Source organism: Vicugna pacos, chromosome 11 (assembly GCF_048564905.1).
Source record: "Vicugna pacos chromosome 11, VicPac4, whole genome shotgun sequence".
Lineage (NCBI taxonomy): Eukaryota > Metazoa > Chordata > Mammalia > Artiodactyla > Camelidae > Vicugna > Vicugna pacos.
Window position 1 is genome coordinate 37632001 of NC_132997.1, and position 19153 is coordinate 37651153.

The following is a 19153-nucleotide window of genomic DNA, read 5'->3' on the forward strand; positions in this document are numbered from 1 at the left end:
TTCGTGTGATGCTTTCTCCCTCTGCATTTTCCCCTGTTTCTGAGCAAATTCTTACTAGTTTTCAATGAACTACCTTTAAGGTTATTCTCTTTTGTGAAGGCAGAAATAAATGATATCTCATCCGTGTCTCTCTTGCCCAGACATAGCAAGTATCCAGATTATGTAAAATTTGTTTCAGATCTTTTTCCTTAAAGAAATTAATGTGACAAAAAAGAATTAACCATCTCATTTCTTTTTCACTTCCTCTCTCCCCAGAGGTAACTGGATACCCAAAGCTGATAGATATTAATCTAAAGTTGACAGATATTAATCTCAGGCATATTTTTATTTTGGCTGTATATGTATATATTCATACCCTAAATAGAATATTGTTTAGAAAATTTTTAAAATAAACGGAATAGTGTCATACTACACATATTTGCTGCAACTTACTTTTCATACACTATGCTTTTGAGATTTGTTCCATATTGGTAATGCATAATTCTTATTTGTTCATTTTCACTGCTGGGAATCAGATTACAATGGAATATTACACAGCAGTTAAAATGAAGCCAAGGGTTTACTTTTTTTTTTTTTTGCTGTTACCAAGAATGATGCTGTCAACAGCATTATTCCTATTACCTTGTGCACACAGGTGAGGGCTTTTCTACAGTAGATGTCTAGATGTGAGGTTACACTTTTAGCCTCTCTAGGAACTGACAAATTGCTCTCCATAAACGTACTGATTTACTCTCCCAGTAAGTTTATGAGAGCTGTACCCTTGCCAACGCTTGTTATTAGATTGAAAAGACATTTGCACATTAAAAAAAATTTAAAAACACATTTTAAAAGAGTGGATAGCTAGTGAAATTGTAGCTCATTGCTTATTTTTGTTTATCTGATCACTAATAAGTTTGAGCTCATTTATGTTCCTTTCCTGTGAATTGCCTTTTTAGATCATTTGTTCATTTCTCTTAGCCTTTTCTTACTGATTTTAGGATCTTACATATGTATTTTCGATACTAATCTTCTATCTGAATGTTACAAATTTCGTCTCAGTGGTTGGTGTTTTTACTTTGTGTTATGTGTATTTTATCACAGACGTATTCAGTTAGCAGTCTTTCCATTTATGATATAAACATATTGTGTTATGTTCATCAACTCATTCCCTCTCCCCAGTGTCATAAAGATCATCCATATTTTCATCTATAAGTGTTTTTTTTTTATATTTAGGTCTTCGATCTGTGTGGAATTTGTTTTTGTGGGTGATGTGTGTTAAGAATCTAATTTTATCTTTTTCTATATGGATAGCTGCTCGACCCAGCACAATTTATTTATTTCTTCCCCATTGATTTATACTTTTACCTCTGTCAGATAGGAAGTTTTACACATGCGCATGTATGTGTGTGTACATACATACACACTTACATGCTTATGTATATGTGTATGATTCTTCATATATATGAATTGAAACAGTATATAATCTCTGTACCGTTAGGATAATTCTTGCTGTGTGAAGTAGAAACTCCACCATCTCCATCTTCACCAGGGATTGGCTTTTCTTGGCTCTTTTTTCCCACTGGAATTTTAAGATCGGCTCTTCAGTTTCTATGAAAAATCTTGTTGGGATTTAAATTAGAATTGCATGGAGGTGACCAATTATTTTAGTGTGAATTGCTGTATTTATGATCTTGAAGAGCCTATTCAAACATGATAAACTCTTCATTTATGTGGGTCTTTTGTATCTTTCTATGAAGTTTTACACTTTTAGCGATGAGTTCATACACATCTTTTTTATTTGTAGTTGTATCCAGTTTAATTCACTTATCTCCCTTACACACCACACTTCACACCCCAAAGCAGCCAGTTTCCTGCACATACCTAATAAATTAAACTCAAAAGGCAGTATTTAAAAGGTATGGAATTGAGGGCGAGGGGAGGGTATAGCTCAGTGGTAGAGTGCGTGCTCAGCATGCACGAGGTCCTGGGCTCAATCCCCAGTGCCTCCATTAAAAGAAATAAATAATTAATTAAATAAATAAATCCCTAATTACCTCCCCCCATCAAAGAAAAAAAATCTTTAAAAAAGTTATGGGATCAAGCAAAGGGTTAGACAAATTGGCATTCAAATAGCAGAAAGCTAAAGCCTCTAGGCGAAAAGTTCTTGGGGGACCATTATACGGGATGAGTCAGGGAGACACCACATGAGCCCACAGAATCTTAGCATCACTGAAAGAGGGACAGGCAGACCTCACACGGCTCTGATGTGATGCAACAGATGTGCAAAGCGTCACCTGTGAAAACTTCTCAGCAAAACATTTAAACTTGAATCTATTCAAGCACCATTAATTTATGAAAAATAGAAGAGATGGAGAAACATGTTAAACAACATCACAAGGATACAATCTGCAAACTAGAACGTGGGAAATTCTACTGGACAAAGGATCCATTTCTTCAACAGACAAATGGCATAACAAAAGGAAGGTTAAGATTTATAGATTAAAGATACTTAAAAGAAGTATCAACCAAAGGCAAAGTGTGGACTTTTGGATCCTGATTTGAACAAGTCAAGTGTAAAAGATATTTCTTACATAACTGGGGTTAACTATACATGAACTGCTTATTGGATAATATTATGGAATTACTATTTATTTTGTTCACTAGTATTAATTTTGTTGGGTGTAATAACAGCATTGTAGTCATGTTTGAAGGAAAAAAAATCCTTATTTGTTAGAGATTTTAAAAGCCTGTATGGATGAAGGAAATATGGTAAAACATTAACAATTACTAAGTCCTTATAAGAGGTGAACATTAATTATACTAATCTCTATTTTCAGTGTATTTGAAAATGAAAAGTCAAATAACATAGTAATAACATCCTGCAGGCACATCTTTTCTAAAACTCGTTCAAAAATACCCATAGATTTTACTGCTGTTGTGATTAATGCCTGTAAAAATGACATTTCCTAATTGTTTGTTAATATATTTTATCAGTTGGTGATTTAATATTCCTCTTAGTTTTATTAGTTTAATCTGTAGATTCTTTTTCCTTTGTAGAAAATTCTTATTCCTTGTTTTAAAGGTGATGTTTTCCTGGGGAGGGGGGAAGGGTATGGCTCAGCGGTAGTGTTGCTGGTGATTACATTCTTGTCTTATCCCAGAAAGGATCCAGAGTTGAGACATGGAGATTAAGAAAGTATAATGGGTATTTACTTAGAGATGGATAATACACTTTCAAGGGGAGAGCAGGCAGACTCAGGTGAGCAGATGCCCTGAGTTTCTTTAGCAAGTTGGTTACATAGGATGTAAAAATGAATGGGTGGAATATTCACTGGGGAGGGAAGGGTTTGGGGTCATATTTGTTGATTTTCATCCCAGCTCCACCTTCTCAAGGGGAGAAGGGATATTTGTCCTTATTTAGTCAGGATGAGAAGTGTCATGGCATCTGTGCCTGATGGGTACTTCTAATCCGCCAGGCTAATTTTATTGAAATAAGGGCATAATGAGCAAAAGGTTACATTTGGACAGTGGAGACTCTTGCCTTTTCCTACCTTTCTTTTTCAGCCTCAAGGCCACTTTGTCATCCCCAAATGTGTGATGACTTATCAGCCCAGAGGTTCCTGATTTTCTTTCTCGGCTCATATCTAGCTATCTGTCTGCCCCAACAGTAGAGTGCACATCATGCATGAGGTCCTTGGTTTGATCCCCAGTACCTCTATTAAAAAATAAATTAAGAAAAAATAAGCCCCCCTCCCAATAAATAAATAAATATGTACAGGTAATGCTTTCAAAGCTTCACTATTGTGTTTGATGTCTGCTTTAGGCTCTGACTGGCTGGCTCTTATCAGACCAGAAAATTGCCTTTTCTGAATTTGCTAAAAATTGTTATCACAGGTGGGTGTTGAATGTTATCAAATGCTTTTTCTGTGGCTATTGAGGTGACTGTGGCTTTATTCATTCCTTGAATCTCTTAATATGATGAAGCGTAAGGTTCATCTATGCTTCTAAGGTGAGATCATCTTTGCATTTCTGTGATAAACCCTATTTTGTCATTTTGGGGGAATACGCCGTTAGCTTTCCTGTCTCTGTTTTATATATACCTGCTTCTGTGTTCATAGGTGAATCTGGAGTACAATTTTCCTTTTGTGTATTGTTCTTATTTAGGACGTATGTTAAGTTGGGAGAATTTTCCTGCTTTTTCAACTCTTTGGAACAATTTGCCTAAGATTCTCTGTTCCTAGAAATTTTGGAAAACCCACCTGTTTTACTGTCTGTTGTGGGAAGAGTTTTAATTACTGATTCAACTTAAATAGATATGAATCTATTCTCCATTTCGATTTCTTCTTGTGTTCCTTTTATTAAGTTATATTTCTGTAGAAAATGTTTCATTTTATCCAAATTTTCAAATTTACTTGCATCAACATGCTCATCTTATTCTCAAATGAGTATTTAAATTTTGACTGTATCTGTAATTATGTTCCTTTGTGTTTCTAAGATTGTTTTTGTGTTTTCCCTCCCTTCATCTCAATATCGTGCTAGAAATTTGTCTCTTTTATTAGTCTCTTCAAGGAACCAGCTTTTAGGTTTTGTCATTCTGTTATTTCTTTGACGACTGTGTTATTAACATTCTAATGGACCTCGGGTGCTCAGAATTGGATAAGTGAGAATTCTTGGCCCAGAGTGCTCAACACCATCCTATCCTGTCCTGTTTTATTGTGTTTTTGTAATAATTAGGACATGGGAAACATGGGAACCCACTGTTCAACCCAAGAGAAAAGGCACTTTCAGTAGCTCGCATCTATTTATTCTGCCCCTCTTCCGCCAACTGAGTAACCACTGTTCTGCCACAGTTTATCGATTCTCTTATTGAAAGATATTTGGCTATTTTCAGGTTTTTACTTTATAAATAGTGCAGCTAGCAACATTCTGATACATTCTTCCTGGTACACATGAGCAAGATCGGACATGTTTTACTGAACATATAACAGGAGTACAATTTGTACCAGTAAATTACCCCTCAAGCAGAGTGTAAGACTGGGATTTCAAAATTGTAGAATAGATAAACAAGATTACACTGTATAGCACAGGGAAATATACACAAAATGTTATGATAACTCACAGAGAAAAAAATGTGACAATGAGTGTGTATATATCCATGAATGACTGAAAAATTGTGCCGAACACTGGAATTTGACACAACATTGTAAAATGATTATAAATCAATAAAAAATGTTAAAAAAAAAAAAGAAATTCTGCTGATTCATATCCTTTCCAACACTTGATGCTATCAGTGGATAATTTTTGTGGATCAAATAAATACAAAATTTCATCCTACTAAAACTAAAAATAAAAAACTCTGAAATAAAAAAAAATAAAGTAAAATCTCATCCTGATCTTATCTTGATTCTCCCTGTTCACTCATGACTTTGAACATTTCTTCATGTGTGTTTCCTTTCCTGTTAATTTCTTTTTCCTGTTCATTTTTATTGGGTTATTTGTCCTTCTCCTTGATTTGTAGAGGTTCTTCACATTCTTGATACTAATCTGGTTTGATTATACATGTTGCTAACATTCACTTCCATTTTGTAACTTGTTTTTGCTCTTTCTTTGAGGTGTTTACTGAAGAACATAAGTTCTTAGTTTTGATGTGGTCAAAATTATCAGTCCTTTATTTTAATGCTAGTTGCTTGCTGTGTTCTGTTTTTAAAAAAAAAAAATCTTTCCTACAGTAAATTCAGAAAGATACTTACTTATATTTTCTACTAAAATTTTTACTTTTGTTAGTTAAGTACTTAATCCAGCTGGAATTGATTTTTATGTGTGGTGTGAGGTAGAGACTTAATTTCATTTATTTTCCCAAATGCTTTTTATCATTTTCTTCCTTCTCTGTTTTTGGAGTTATTTAGCCTGATAGTCTTTTAATAATGTCTTGAGTTGGGCTCTTGTTTCTTTTTTCTCCCCCAAGATAAATAATGTTTTAATGTAATATTTGAGAAAAATCAAAATTAAGTCCAAGCAAGCACCCATGATGGACAAAATGTCAACATTTTAGATAAAGACAAGATTAGCACTATTGATTTTTCACATTTTGCTTCAGGCTATAGTATTGCTCGGTATATCATGGACTCTTGTTTCATGATTTTTCAGTCTTCCTTGTTTTTTAATACATGCATGTAAAGCTAAACGTTTCCCTCTAGGGACTGTTTTAGGTGCGTTCTATATTTTATAATGTCATATAGTCATCATCACTCGGTTCTAATTTCTAATTTCCAGTATGATTTCTTCTTCACCTCATAAGCTGTGTAAAGATTTTGAATTTTCACAAACAAAATTGTTTTCTTTTCTTTAATATATATATTTATTGAGTTATAGTTGTATCAATTTCCAGTGTAGAGCACAATTTTTCAGTTATACATGAACATACATATATTCATGGTCACATTCTTTTTCGCTGTGAGCTACCACAAGATCTTGTATATATTTCCCTGTGCTTTACAGTACAATCTTGTTTATCTATTCTACATCTGCCTGTCAATATCTACAAATTTCGAACTCCTGGTCTGTCCTTTCCCACCACTCTTCCCCCAGCAACCACAAGTTTATATTCTATGTCTATGAGTCTGTTTCTGTTTTGTATTTTTCTTTCTTTCTTTCTTTCTTTCTTTCTTTCTTTCTTTCTTTCTTTCTTTCTTTCTTTCTTTCTTTCTTTCTTTCTTTCTTTCTTTCTCTCTCTCTCTCTCTCTTCCTTCCTTCCTTCCTTTCTTTCTTTCTTTCTTTCTTTCTTTCTTTCTTTCTTTCTTTCTTTCTTTCTTCTTTCTTTTTTTTAGATTCCACATATAAGTGATCTCATATGGTATTTTTCTTTCTTTTTCTGGCTTACTTTACTTAGAATGACATTCTCTAGGGACATCCATGTTGCTGCAAATGGCATTATGTTGTTGTTTTTATGCCCGAATAGTATTCCATTGTATAAATATACCACTTCTTCTTTATCCAGTCATCTGTTCATGGACATTTAGGCTGTTTCCATGTCTTGGCTATTGTAAATAGTGCTGCTATGAACATTGGGGTGCAGGTGTCTTTTTGAAGTAGAGTTCCTTCTGGATATATGCCCAGGAGTGGGATTACTGGGTCATATGGTAAGTCTATTCCTAGTCTTTTGAGGAATCTCCATACTGTTTTCCACAGTGGCTGCACCAAACTACATTCCCACCAGCAGTGTAGGAGGGCTCCCTTTTCTCCACAGCCTCTCCAGCATTTGTCATTTGTGGACTTTTGAATGATGGCCATTCTGACTGGTGTGAGGTGATACCTCACTGTCGTTTTGATTTGTATTTCTCTGATAATTAGTGATATTGAGCATTTTTTCATGTGCCTATTGATCATTTGTATGTCTTTCTTGAAGAATTGCTTGTTTAAAGGTCTTCTGCCCATTTTTGGATTGGGTTGTTTGTTTTTTTCTTATTAAGTCATAAGAGCTGCTTATATATTCTGGAGATCAAGCCTTTACAAAGATCGTTTTCTGTTATTGATTTCTAGTGTTATTTTACTGTGGTCAGAGGACACAGTTTGCATGTTGTTGTTGTTGTTTAAAATGGATATTTGTTGAGGCCAGCTTTGCTGTCCAGAAACTGAGCAGATTATGTGATTGTTAGGAGTGCTATAAATGTTTATTAGGTCAAAGTGACACAGCAGCTTAGCAAATGAACCAGAGACCTCCAGTGAGGAAGAATGATTGAGGTCATAGTCATCTCCCCTCCTTCCTGAAATCATGGTGTAGACCCACAGGGCATAAGAACAGGGGAGGAAACAGTGGACGAGAAATACTAAAAATATTTTTTAAAGACAGAACATAGATGAAGGAGAGTAAGGAATTTAGCAGGATAAGGTTGAAGGGGAAGGAAGACAATACACTGGATGGCCAGAAAGGCTCAGAATTAGAAGCACAGGGACTCCTGGGGGCTAAACTCAGGGGAATCACTGCTGAGTCTGAAAATCCAAATTCCCACTGCCCACTAGCACAGCCGAGGCATGCTGACCCTCTGCAGAAATGAACTGGAGGAGCTGTGGGATCTGGGCATCAGGCACAGCAGAAGCTGGGGCTACGAAGACATCAGCCAAATGGAAATCAAGTGGACACTTATAGAAATGGTGGGAGCTGAGCCACCTTCTCCAACTTGTGTCCAGACTCCAATGGCCAAATTCACCCCCTAGCAGGCAATTGGCAGATTCTTCTCTGGGAAAACTGAATGTTATATAGAGAAAAGGCCTCACTGTTCAAGTCTTCCAGGGAGATGGTGGGGGCCCCTCCTGGAAAACCCACTGGCCAGCCTGCCCTGTCCTTGAACATGGGGCTTCAACTTCTCACTCTGCAGTAAGGATGGACAGGTAAGGATCTGACACTTGAGGACAAGTGCATACACCCGTGGACTCCCACCCCAATCAAGTCATAGGATGTTATTGTTTAATGATCAGCTTTTAAGCACTATTTGACTTTTAAGATATATACATATATTGCTTTGTTTAAAAATTAAATTAAAGAAGGACCAAAGAGTCCCATTGCTCTGAGGGACTCTTTCATCTCTCTAAACATGCACTGATTCTCTGGGGTGAGTGGCCCCAACACAGCCTCTGTCTCCATGTCACACGCCCACAGGACCTGGCAAATGAGCTGATGTGCTTGGAGGATGAAGAGAGGAAATGGTGTCTGCAGCCCCACTTCCTATGGCACCAGGGCTGGATCTTGGTGGTGAAAGTTGTGAGGGACACTTGGGGCTGAGGAGCAGTGGGGTGAGCAGCCAGGAACTTGTTGATTTGGTTATAATCCCAAATGATGGCTGAGCGTGCATGGAGAAGCTAAAGGAATTCCCAGAAAACTGAAAGGAAAGTGTTCCTGTGGCCACTTGGTTTTCTCATCAGCAGGCTTTTTTGCCTGGGTAACTGTGAGCAGGGCCTGCGTTGGGCTCCCAGGGTCAGTGGTCTCCTTTTTTAGGAGCTTGGGGTGGGCAATCCTAGGCCTGGAGATTCCTATACTCCAGGAGGGCATTTGACAACCACATTCTGGCACCAGCTCTGGAGTCCTGTGCGGAGAAGGCCAGGTGGAGCTCAGCTCAAGGGGCCTGGATTCTGCAGTCAGATTGGGATGGTGATGGGGAGGGCAGAGCCAAGTGCCTACTTCTGGTTTGGATGATTTCAGTTGACTTGTAAAGATTCTTGTTAAGGGGTCTGGGGTGTGGTACCCAGATCTTGGTATATACATAATATTCCCCCTAAAAGGAAAAAAGATCCCTGGAAAAATGGTTCATTCCAGAGCTGGGGCAAGTTAAATACAAGAAAAGCTTGTAACATCTTGTGCCAAAAATTAAGGACATGCCCACAAAACAGCAGGGATGTGTTAAAAGGACGGAAGAGCTGGAAGTCCTAGACACAACAATCACAGAAGAAAAAGAAAAGGAACCCAAATTGGAAAGGAAGAAGTAAAACTGTCACTGTTTGCAGATGACATGATACTATACATAGAAAATCCTAAAGGCGTCACCAAAAAACTTTTAGAGCTCATCAACAGATTTGCTAAAGTCGCAAGATACAAAATTAACATACAGAAATCTGTTGAATTTCTATACACTAACAATGCACTATCAGAAATAGAAATTAAGAATTAACAATCCCATTTATAATCACATCAAAAAGAATAAAATACCATACCTAGGAAAAAATCTAACTGATGAGTTAAAAGACATATACAAGGAAAATTATAAGATACTGATGAAAGTAATGGAAGACAACACGAACAGATGGAAAGATATACCTTGTTCATGAATTAGAAGAATTAATATTATTAAAATGATTATACTACCAAATCTATAGATTCAATGTAATACATATCAAAATGTGAATAACATTTTTCACAGAAGTAATTCTAAAATTTGTATGACCCTGAAGAAAGACCCATAAAATAGCCAAGACAATCTTGAGAAAGAAGAACAAAGCTGGAGGTATCACATTCCCTGATTTCAAACTATACTACAAAATTACAGTAATCAAAACAGTACGGTACTGGCACAAAAACAGACACAGAGCTCAATGGAATAGAAGAGAGTCCAGAAGAGGACCCACACTTATGTGTGCAATTAACCTATGACAAAGGAGGCAAGAATATACAATGGGAAAAAGACAACTTCTTTAATAAATGGTTTTGGGAAAACAGGACAGCTACATGCAAAAGAATCAAACTGGACTGCTCTCTCACACCATGCACAAAAGTAGATTCAAAATGGATTAAAGACTTAAATGCAAGACCTGAAACCATAAAACTTGTAGAAGAAAATGAAAGCAGTAAGTTCTTTGACACTGGTCTTAGTAATACATTTTTTTTTTTGGATATGTCTCCACATGTAAGGGAAACAAAAGCAAAAAGAAGTAAGTGGGGTTACATCAAACTAAAAAAACTATCAACAAAATGAAAAGATAACCTACTGAGTGGGAGAAGGTATATGAAGCATCTTCTTTATCCAGTCATCTATTGATGTGCACTTAGGATGCTTCCGTATCTTGGCAATTGTAAATACTGTTGCTGTTAGAAAATGAAAACAACATAAACAACAACAAAACCAGGCTGCTCAGAAACCAAGTCCTGGTTACTGTCTGGACATTAATGGCTTCATTCCTGAAATACTTGCTAAGCATGAGCCCTGCATCACCTGTGAACTGAGTGCTGGGAACACAGGTGCCAGCTCAAAGAGGCACAGGGAGAGCCCCTGGGTGGGGCAATTTCACACTGAACAGAGGGCCAGGGAGGAAGGGGGCAGGATGGGGTGGGCAAGGTCAGGAGGGAGAGTAGGAGGCGGTGGGTGAGGACAGTGGGAGCAGTTTCCTGTTACAGAGGGGACCGGGGGAACCATGGCCATCCTATGGGCCACTGCAAAGACTTTTGCTTTTATCCTAAGAGTAAAGGGGAAGTAAAAAGGGTCAGCTTTGCATTTGGAAAGATCCCAGAGACCATAGAGACATGAGTGGGCTGCCCTGCCTGTGAGGAGACCATTTCGGAGGAGTGCAGGTGGGAGGTGATGGCCCAGCACCGGGTTGGGGGAGATGGAGAGATGCCAGGATGGTGATGATGAAGATGGTGATGATGCTGATGATGACGCTGATGGGGGTCGGGTGAGAGCCTGCTGTGAGCACAGCACTTAGACGAGTCTTAGCACGTCGGAGGGCTCCTCCCAGCACTTCCAAATGCTACCTCCCTTACTAGTCAAAATAACAACCCCCTGAGGTAGGTATGGCTGCTGTCCCCATTTGACAGGCAAAGAAACCGAGGCACCAAGAGATTAACACCTTGCTTAGTTAGAAGAGGCGCTGTAATGAGAACTGAGGTAGTTGGGGGATGGACTGGATGGCATGTGGGGAAGAGGAAGTGTTCCAGGCTGACTTCCAGGGTCCCCTATGTGTAGCCCACCAGGGCTAGGTGAGGGGAGTAGTGAGAGTTTCCTGACAAAACAGTGCTGGAAGCAGCAGAGTGAGGAGCAAGCCCTGAGTGCTGGAAGGAGGGGCCCTCTGGCTGGGCCTGGGTCCTGCCAAGGAGGTGAGGAAGGGGTCTGCCTGGCTCAGAGGCCCTGGTGAGGGGTCAGGAGCCCCTTGCTGGGTGACCTGGGCCAGTCTCTCTTCCTCTCTGGGTCCTATGCTGCCCGCAGATTATAAAACAAAGATTCAATGTCATGCGTTTCAGCAATATTTCCCTCATCCCTGGAAAAATTCTCCAGCTTCCATTCGTACTTGGGAGAAGTGGCTTGTGTAATCGAGCAGAACCCTGGGGACCTTCAGAGGACAGACCCCTTCCCCATATCCTCTGTGGCAGCTCCGCTCTGATGTACCCAGATAGTAGTATCTCATGGATATTTCCTGAGTTTTTCAGATGCTAAAAACCACCACCAAAGGGAAGAAATTAACTACTTGATGATCAAGAGCAGGTGGCTGCCAGACCTTCCGGTGCCTAAGGATTGATAGCATTGACCGCCCTCTTCCCTCAGCATCACCCAGAGAACTGAGCACGAGCTGATCACGTTCCCTGCGTGTGCGGTGCGTGCACTGTTTCCATTTTTCCCGTTTGCTTGCACACACATACACTTTTTTGTTCCTGACCATTTGAGAGTGAGTTGTAGACATACCACTCGGCCCCTAAATAATTCAGTGTGTTTTTTCTAAGAACAAGGACTATCTCTCAGATACCCACGGTACAGTTATCAACGGCAAGAAATTTAACATTGATACAACACTGTGATCTGACACGAAGTCCATGTTCAGATTTTCTCAACTGCCCCCTCTGTCCCCTGCAGCTCCTGCCACCCCCTCATGCAAGACCACACACCGTCTTTGGTCATCCATCCTTTTTGTCTCCTTTAAGGGCGACAGTCCCATCTTTCTTTGGCCTTCCTGACCTTCACAACTTGGTCATTGTGGAATGTCTCTCAGTTTGAGGCTGCAGGGTGTTTGCTCATGATTAGGGTTTAGCGAAGCATCTTTAGCAGAGGTGGTGTGGTGTCCCCTCACAGCATGGTCTTGGCAGGCTTGACGAGCCTCTGTGGCCACGCTGGTCATGTCGACCTTGACCACTTAGAGACGATGGGTTTCCCCCAAGTTCCTTCCCTCTAGGTTATGCTTTACCCCCACCTCCCCTGGTTATTTATTTTAAAAAAATTTTTTAATTGAAATTTCACTGGTTTACAATGTGTCAATTTCTGGTGTACAGCATAATGTTTCAGTCATACATGTACGTACATATATTCATTTTCATATTCTTTCTCATCATAGCTTACTACAAGGTATTGAAAATAGTTCCCTGTGCTCTACAGAAGAAACTTGTTGTATATCTGTACCCCCACTTCCCTTTGAGCTCCCCCTTTGTGGGGGAAATGCTTTCAAGATGATGTGGCTACCCCATTCCTTGTCAAAATTTTGCCCACTGCTTTTGACCTTCATTGTTGAGGTTTGCCTGAATCTATGATGGCTGCCAGAGGATTTTCTAACTCCATCATTCCTTCTATACTTATTATTGGCATTTACTGGAAGGAAGAGCTGTTTCTGCTTCTTTATTTATTTACAGCAGAATGGACTCAGAGAGTCTTATTTTGTTCAGTAGACGATAATCCATTAGTATCATCATTTATTTTGATGCTCAGATAGTCCCAGTCTTGGCCAGGAATTGCGTTAAGTGTAGCCTTTTGACATGTTCCCATAGTTTTTGGCTACTTCCTTACCTCCTGGTGCATCAGGATGGTTCAGGCTCAGAGTGAACTTTCTCTGCCCGAGCTGGAGTCGGCTATTTCTGTGAGGGGTCGTGTTCCCCTCATCCCTCTCTCTATTTCTCTCTCTCTCTTTTTACTTTTTATTCTGAAATAATTCCACACGTACATAGCAGTTGCAAACCTGGCTCCTGTTTTAGTGGAGAATGGTATTAAGAGACCGAGCACTGTGTATGCTCCTTGAGATCATATCATTTGTACTGCGTATTTATTTTCAGTCCGTCCTCAGAACACGAAGATACTGGGTTAATGCTGCCACTTTCAAATGTTCATTTAAAATAAATTTGGGGTTACCAATGTGAAGTGATTTATAGAAAACTATGTCGTCAATAGTGGGGACCGGATTGGTTGTATCACACTGCAAAGGTGGGAAATGAATGAATGAAATCATTTTACTGGAGTTGGTTTTGAACCCCAAGGGGGCACTGAATGCTGGGAATGCCCAACTCATGGGAAAGTTGGCGTGGGCTAAGAAAGACCACTCATCCATACCAAGTCAGACGAATTTAATGCTCTCGGCAAGACTATGAGGTTTGTATCATTTTTACTGCTATTGTATAGATGGGGAAATCGAGGCATAAAATGCCATTCAATGGGGCAGGGTTCTTTGGGGCTGCCATTACGCAAATCTGAGAAGGTGACCAGGGATGCCAATCTCTGCTTCCTTAATTTGGGGTGTGGCTTGTGGGACTGCGTGACATTTAAGATCTTTTCCGTTGTTAATACACAAAGATAAAATGTTTACTGGGATTGTCTTTCCATTAAAACCATGCACTGGCTTGCGTCTGTTTAGGCAGAAAACCAATGACTTGCTCATTTGGCTTGTTTCAGGGAAACTGGTTCATACTGAAGACATTTCCTTGTCTCTACACATTTTATTACTGTTTTAATGGAGGTACTTGGGACTGAACCCGGGACCTCGTGCGTGCTAAGCCTGCGCTCTGCCACTGAGCTCTACCCTCCCTCTACCCGTCTTAAGTTTCAGATTCTTTATATGTAAAATGGGGATGAATATAGTGCCTACTTCGTGAGGTTATTGTGAAGATTGTTTCAGATAATGTGCTTTAAGTACCAGGTGCCTGGCACATGGAAATTTCCCAGTAGATGCTACCCATTGAGGGGGAAAATGCTCAGCTAATAAGAACCAGAGTTTGGACCCAGGTGGTGAGGCTGCAGGGCCATCCTGTTTGATTCCTACCTGTTTGGACCCTGGCACTCGGATGTCATCCCCAGGTATCTGTCTGGATCCAGAGGAAGGTCTCAGCCAGGAGCTTTCTGGCCCTGACCACAAAGCACGTGGGCACGCCACAGGAGGACAGCTATGCAGGACCAACCGGAAGTGGACAGGAAAGGGACCAGGAATTCCTTGTGTGACGTCTACACCAACAGCAGGGGCAAGGGGCCCCCTGGGGGACTACCCAGCCCTGCCCAACAGCGAGGACAGCCTCACACTCAGCCTGAGTGGGCAAGAGCTCTATTGACAGTGTGCTGGGTGTCATGGGCCCCTCTGACAGGCAGGAGAGGCATCAGACAAGAGGGTGCCCAGTGGGCCAGGAAAGGGGTCTGACCAGAGGGAGACCCAGGGCCCTGGTCTCAGCAGGCAGCCCGGCGACACTGTCAGGCTCCCATCCGTGGGTGACACTGTGCATTTGCAAAGCTCCCCCATGTCCCCCCTCTGATCACACCAGCACAAAGATTTTACCAAGAGGTGACGGCGGCGTCTTACAAGGCGCGGAGAGGCCAGTTGGAGGCTGGGTCATGTAGCGGTTATGAACAGTGACTTTGAAGCCACATTGCCGGGGTTCAGACCCTAGTTCTGCCCTTTACCTCCCGCTGACTTGGTCCATCTACTGAGGCTGTCTAAACCTTCCTGCCGTTTGCAAAAACTTGGGTCAGTTTGGGACCTCTTGCAGGGCTGAATGAGTTATTTAAGCTCCTTTAGATCAAGTTATATGACTTTAGTGTTCTCAGCAGGCCTCTGAGGTGTATTATTATTGCTATTTACAGAGTGGGAAACTGAGGCACTTTAAAAAGGCCACTCAGCTAGTAAGAGCCAGAGCCAGAGTTTGACCCCAGGTGGCATGGCTGCAGGGCCCTCCTATTTAACTCCAGCCGTCTGGACCTGGCACGTGTTGTGTATCTATACCCCCACTTCCTGGGGTCTGGCCCTTGAGTGTCGCTGCTCACAGCACACAGCGGGGAGTGGGTGGGCCAGTAACTGCAAGGTCACGGGAAACCCTATCTGTACTCACTGCCCCCTGGAGGACAGAGGTGGTAGGTGACGGCTGCGGCAGGCCCACGGAGTGGGGCTCAGGCCAGGCTATGCAGATCGCTGTGCTGCCCTCTGCAGCTCTGCAGCTGCCCTCTGAGCTACAGCGGCTGCCCCAGCAAGACTCGCCATCATGCATCACCAACGGCCCCCTCCCAGGTGGCTTCGATGTGTGAAACTCAGCTCCAAGGGATCCGTGGCCTGCCAGAGGTACCAGGGCTATGTTGACCTCTAGGACATCAGCGGGGGAAAGGGAAATCGAAATTTGTACAGAAAGCAAAAAGGAGAGAGAGACACTCACCTCTGGTGAGGGAGACAGAATAAACACTAGGTCACATAAAAGGTGGCAAAGAAGATGGTGCGGGGCAGGGCTGGGAGAGCCGAGGAGGAGTGTGTGTTGCTGCACCTTCTGCAGTACCAGGCCTGGCACAGAGCTGGGGTTTGGGACATGTCTGCTCCTTAAGGAAGACACCGGGGAGATAATGGGGCCAAGGGGAGGGAGAGGAGGGACCCACGGAGCCTGGGGTAGGGGAGGCATGACAGTAGAGGGGACATTAGAGCTGGCACATTGTTGCCACTCAATAAATATGTGCCAAATGAATGAATGGACGAATGAACAAGCTGGGTGTAGAGCAGGGTTTGTCAGTTTCAGTACTATTGGCGTTTGAAGGCGGGTGGAGGAGTCTTTGCTGGGGTGGGGGTTTCCCATGCATTGCAGGTGTTTAACAGCATCCTCTTCCTCTCCCACCGGAGGCCAGAAACAACCTCTTACCCCTGCCCCAGTTATGACCAGAAACAGCTCCAGAGTTTGGCAAATGTCCCCTGGGGACAAAATTACCCCCATTGAGAAGCACTGGTCTAGAGGGATGCATAGGAGCTCTCGCAGGTGAGAGGGGCGTGGGGTGCTGTGGAAGGCAGGCAGGGATGCTGTCTGAATGGGCAGGGGTGTGCTGGCCACGGGCCTAGATGGAGCGGAAGCTGCAAGCAGAGTCCTTCCCCAGATTTCCCTGGGCTCCACCCCTCCCCTTTCTCCTAATCACTATTCTCCGTAGGGTCCTGCCCTCCTGGCCAGCATAAAACTCCTCAAGCTCCACTCACGGCACAACTCCTGAGCCCTCAGACCTGGGTTCCCGTCCTGGCTGTTTTTCCATCAGTCCATCGTGATGGAGTTGGGGGTGGACTGGCAGTGCCTCATCCTGCCCCAGCTCAGCCCCACCACAGCTCTGTGGTTTTACCCTCTTCTCTCACCTTCTGTGGGGCTGAGGCCTGCAGAACCAGTTCACTTTCAAAGACCCCGGCCCATGGGTCACCCAGCTCCCAACCATCAGTGTCCCTGATCCCCCATCTCAGGCAGAAGTTTATCATTTTGCAGTAAAAACCCAAGTGCATCAGCATGAGTCTGTGGGAACACTGGTTGTCTGCAGAGCAAAATGGAAAAGGATTCTTTGGACCTGCAGAGTCTGCTGCTGCTTTACTGCAGAGATGCCTGGACAGCAGGATGCCTCCGGGCATGTCTTGGCCCCTTCAGCCTGGCAACAGTTTTTTTCCCCCATTTAAAAAAAAATTGAAGTATAGTTGATTTATAATGTATTGGTTTCTTGTGTGCAGCATAGTGATTCAGTTATACGTGTATATATAGATATATAGATATAGATATATACATATTCTTTCTCATATTCTTTTTCATTACAGGTTATAACAAGCCATTGAATATAGTTCCCTGTGAACAGTTTGTTGATTGACTAGATGAAGGCACACACAATACCTATGTTCTTCAGATAATCCCCTGGCTATAGTTAGGGGCCAGACAAACCACCCACCTCTTGCCTCTGTCCCCTGCCCCCAAGAATTTTTGTGCTCAGGACCAGAGTCAGGCTGAGCCAGGAAATCCTGTGTGAGGGGTTGCCTGCCCCTTGCTCCCAGTGCTCCAGTTCTCACAGGTCAGGGGCAATTTGCGAGTGACCGGATGTGGCTCTGCAGAGTTGAAAGTCATCTCAGCTGTTTCCAAGATTCCCCCATTTTCTCTGCAGCTGACACAGCCCCCCAAACTCCACCATCAAACACTCCTTTGAGGGACAGCAGTGAGAAGGCAGCCCTCACTCTTCCCTGCTCATAGACTGACCACAAGTTTTCAAATCTTTCTGTGAACACAAGTAGGACAAGCCGTGGTGGAGGGGGTGCTCAGGCTCATCTGTGTGGTTTTTCTGGAGAGTTCTTTTTCTCCTGAATTCTCTCACTGGTGCCCCAAGGCTGTTTTTTATCCTTCCCCAGCCCCTTCCTAAGCAGAAAACGAGAGTCAAAGGATCCGAGAGCCTAAAGGTAAGACTAGAGTAGAGTGAGTGGCTGGAAAAACAAAGATGTCTGAACGCAGGACAGAACTGGTGTGTGTGTGTGTGTGAGCAGTGATAGGGGTGATGCAGGTGAGCTTGGGTCCTCCTAGGGGCTAGGGAGGAGGGGGGTCTCTCTTCCTGGGTAACCAGAGAACCAGCACCCTAGTGAGGAATGAGGGCTCCGCCTCTCCCTCACTCATCGTGAGATGAGAGCTGTCAGGGGACAACCCCCGCCTTCGCCGAGGCAAAAGCCCAGAGCAGTTGGGATTGTCCCGAGGGGACACACAGCCACTGCCACACAATAAACCTAGAAAAACGTCTGTAACACAGATGAAAAACAAAGGAGTAAAGTCTTACTGCACCTAGAGCTCTTACAAATCATTAATCTTCCAGTAAGAATCATGACCCCTCCAACAGGAAAATAGTCATGGAATAAGACGATTTCCCGTCCCCACCCCCAAAAGAAAAACCTCCAAAATATACAATACAGTAGAGACAATATCTGTACAGTTAACTGCTTAACCCCATAAATTTTTTTTTTTTAAAGGAGAAGATAAAACGTTGCAGCAAAGTGTGCTACAGCTCAGTGCTACAGCTCAGTTGTGACAGCAACCTGGGTCCGGGCGAGAGACCAAGCAGCACTCAGAGAGTTGGAGAACTCAGGTTTATTATACCAGCGGGAACAGAGGAATTAACACTGCAAGCTCTGGACCCCGTGTGTAGGTTTACACAAGCTTTTATAGGCTGCCAGTCTATACTTTGCAACATCAAATGCAAATAAGGTGTAACAAAGTTGACTAATTAGGAACAAGCTTTGTAGAAATGAACCAATCAGAAGTAATAGAAATGGACCAACCAGGAGTGAGCCCCATGCAAATGAGGTACTACAAATGGACCAATCAGGAGTTAGCTCAGGAAAACAACAGAACCTAGAAAGTTCTACTTTCCTAGAAATAAGCTGTTTCAGAGGCAAAAAGTGAGATAATGCCCCTGGGCCAGGGAACTGGATGCTGCTGGCAGGAGAGTAGCGGCCTTGCCTCGGGACCCTGCAGTCTTTTTTCATGGGGCTTCCCACCTCAAAACAAGATGCCTTTTTTAGGTATGGCTTATCAGACTGTCAGAAATTGCATAAAAGTTGCCCACTTGCCTCCATGAGTCTGGGGAACAATTCAGGCACCCGGCCCGTGGGTGCTTCTATTGTCCCCGTGGTCCCTGCTTTCCTGACTGCTCTCCATGAGGGCGCACATCCTGCCGGGGTGGCAGGCTCAGAACCAAAG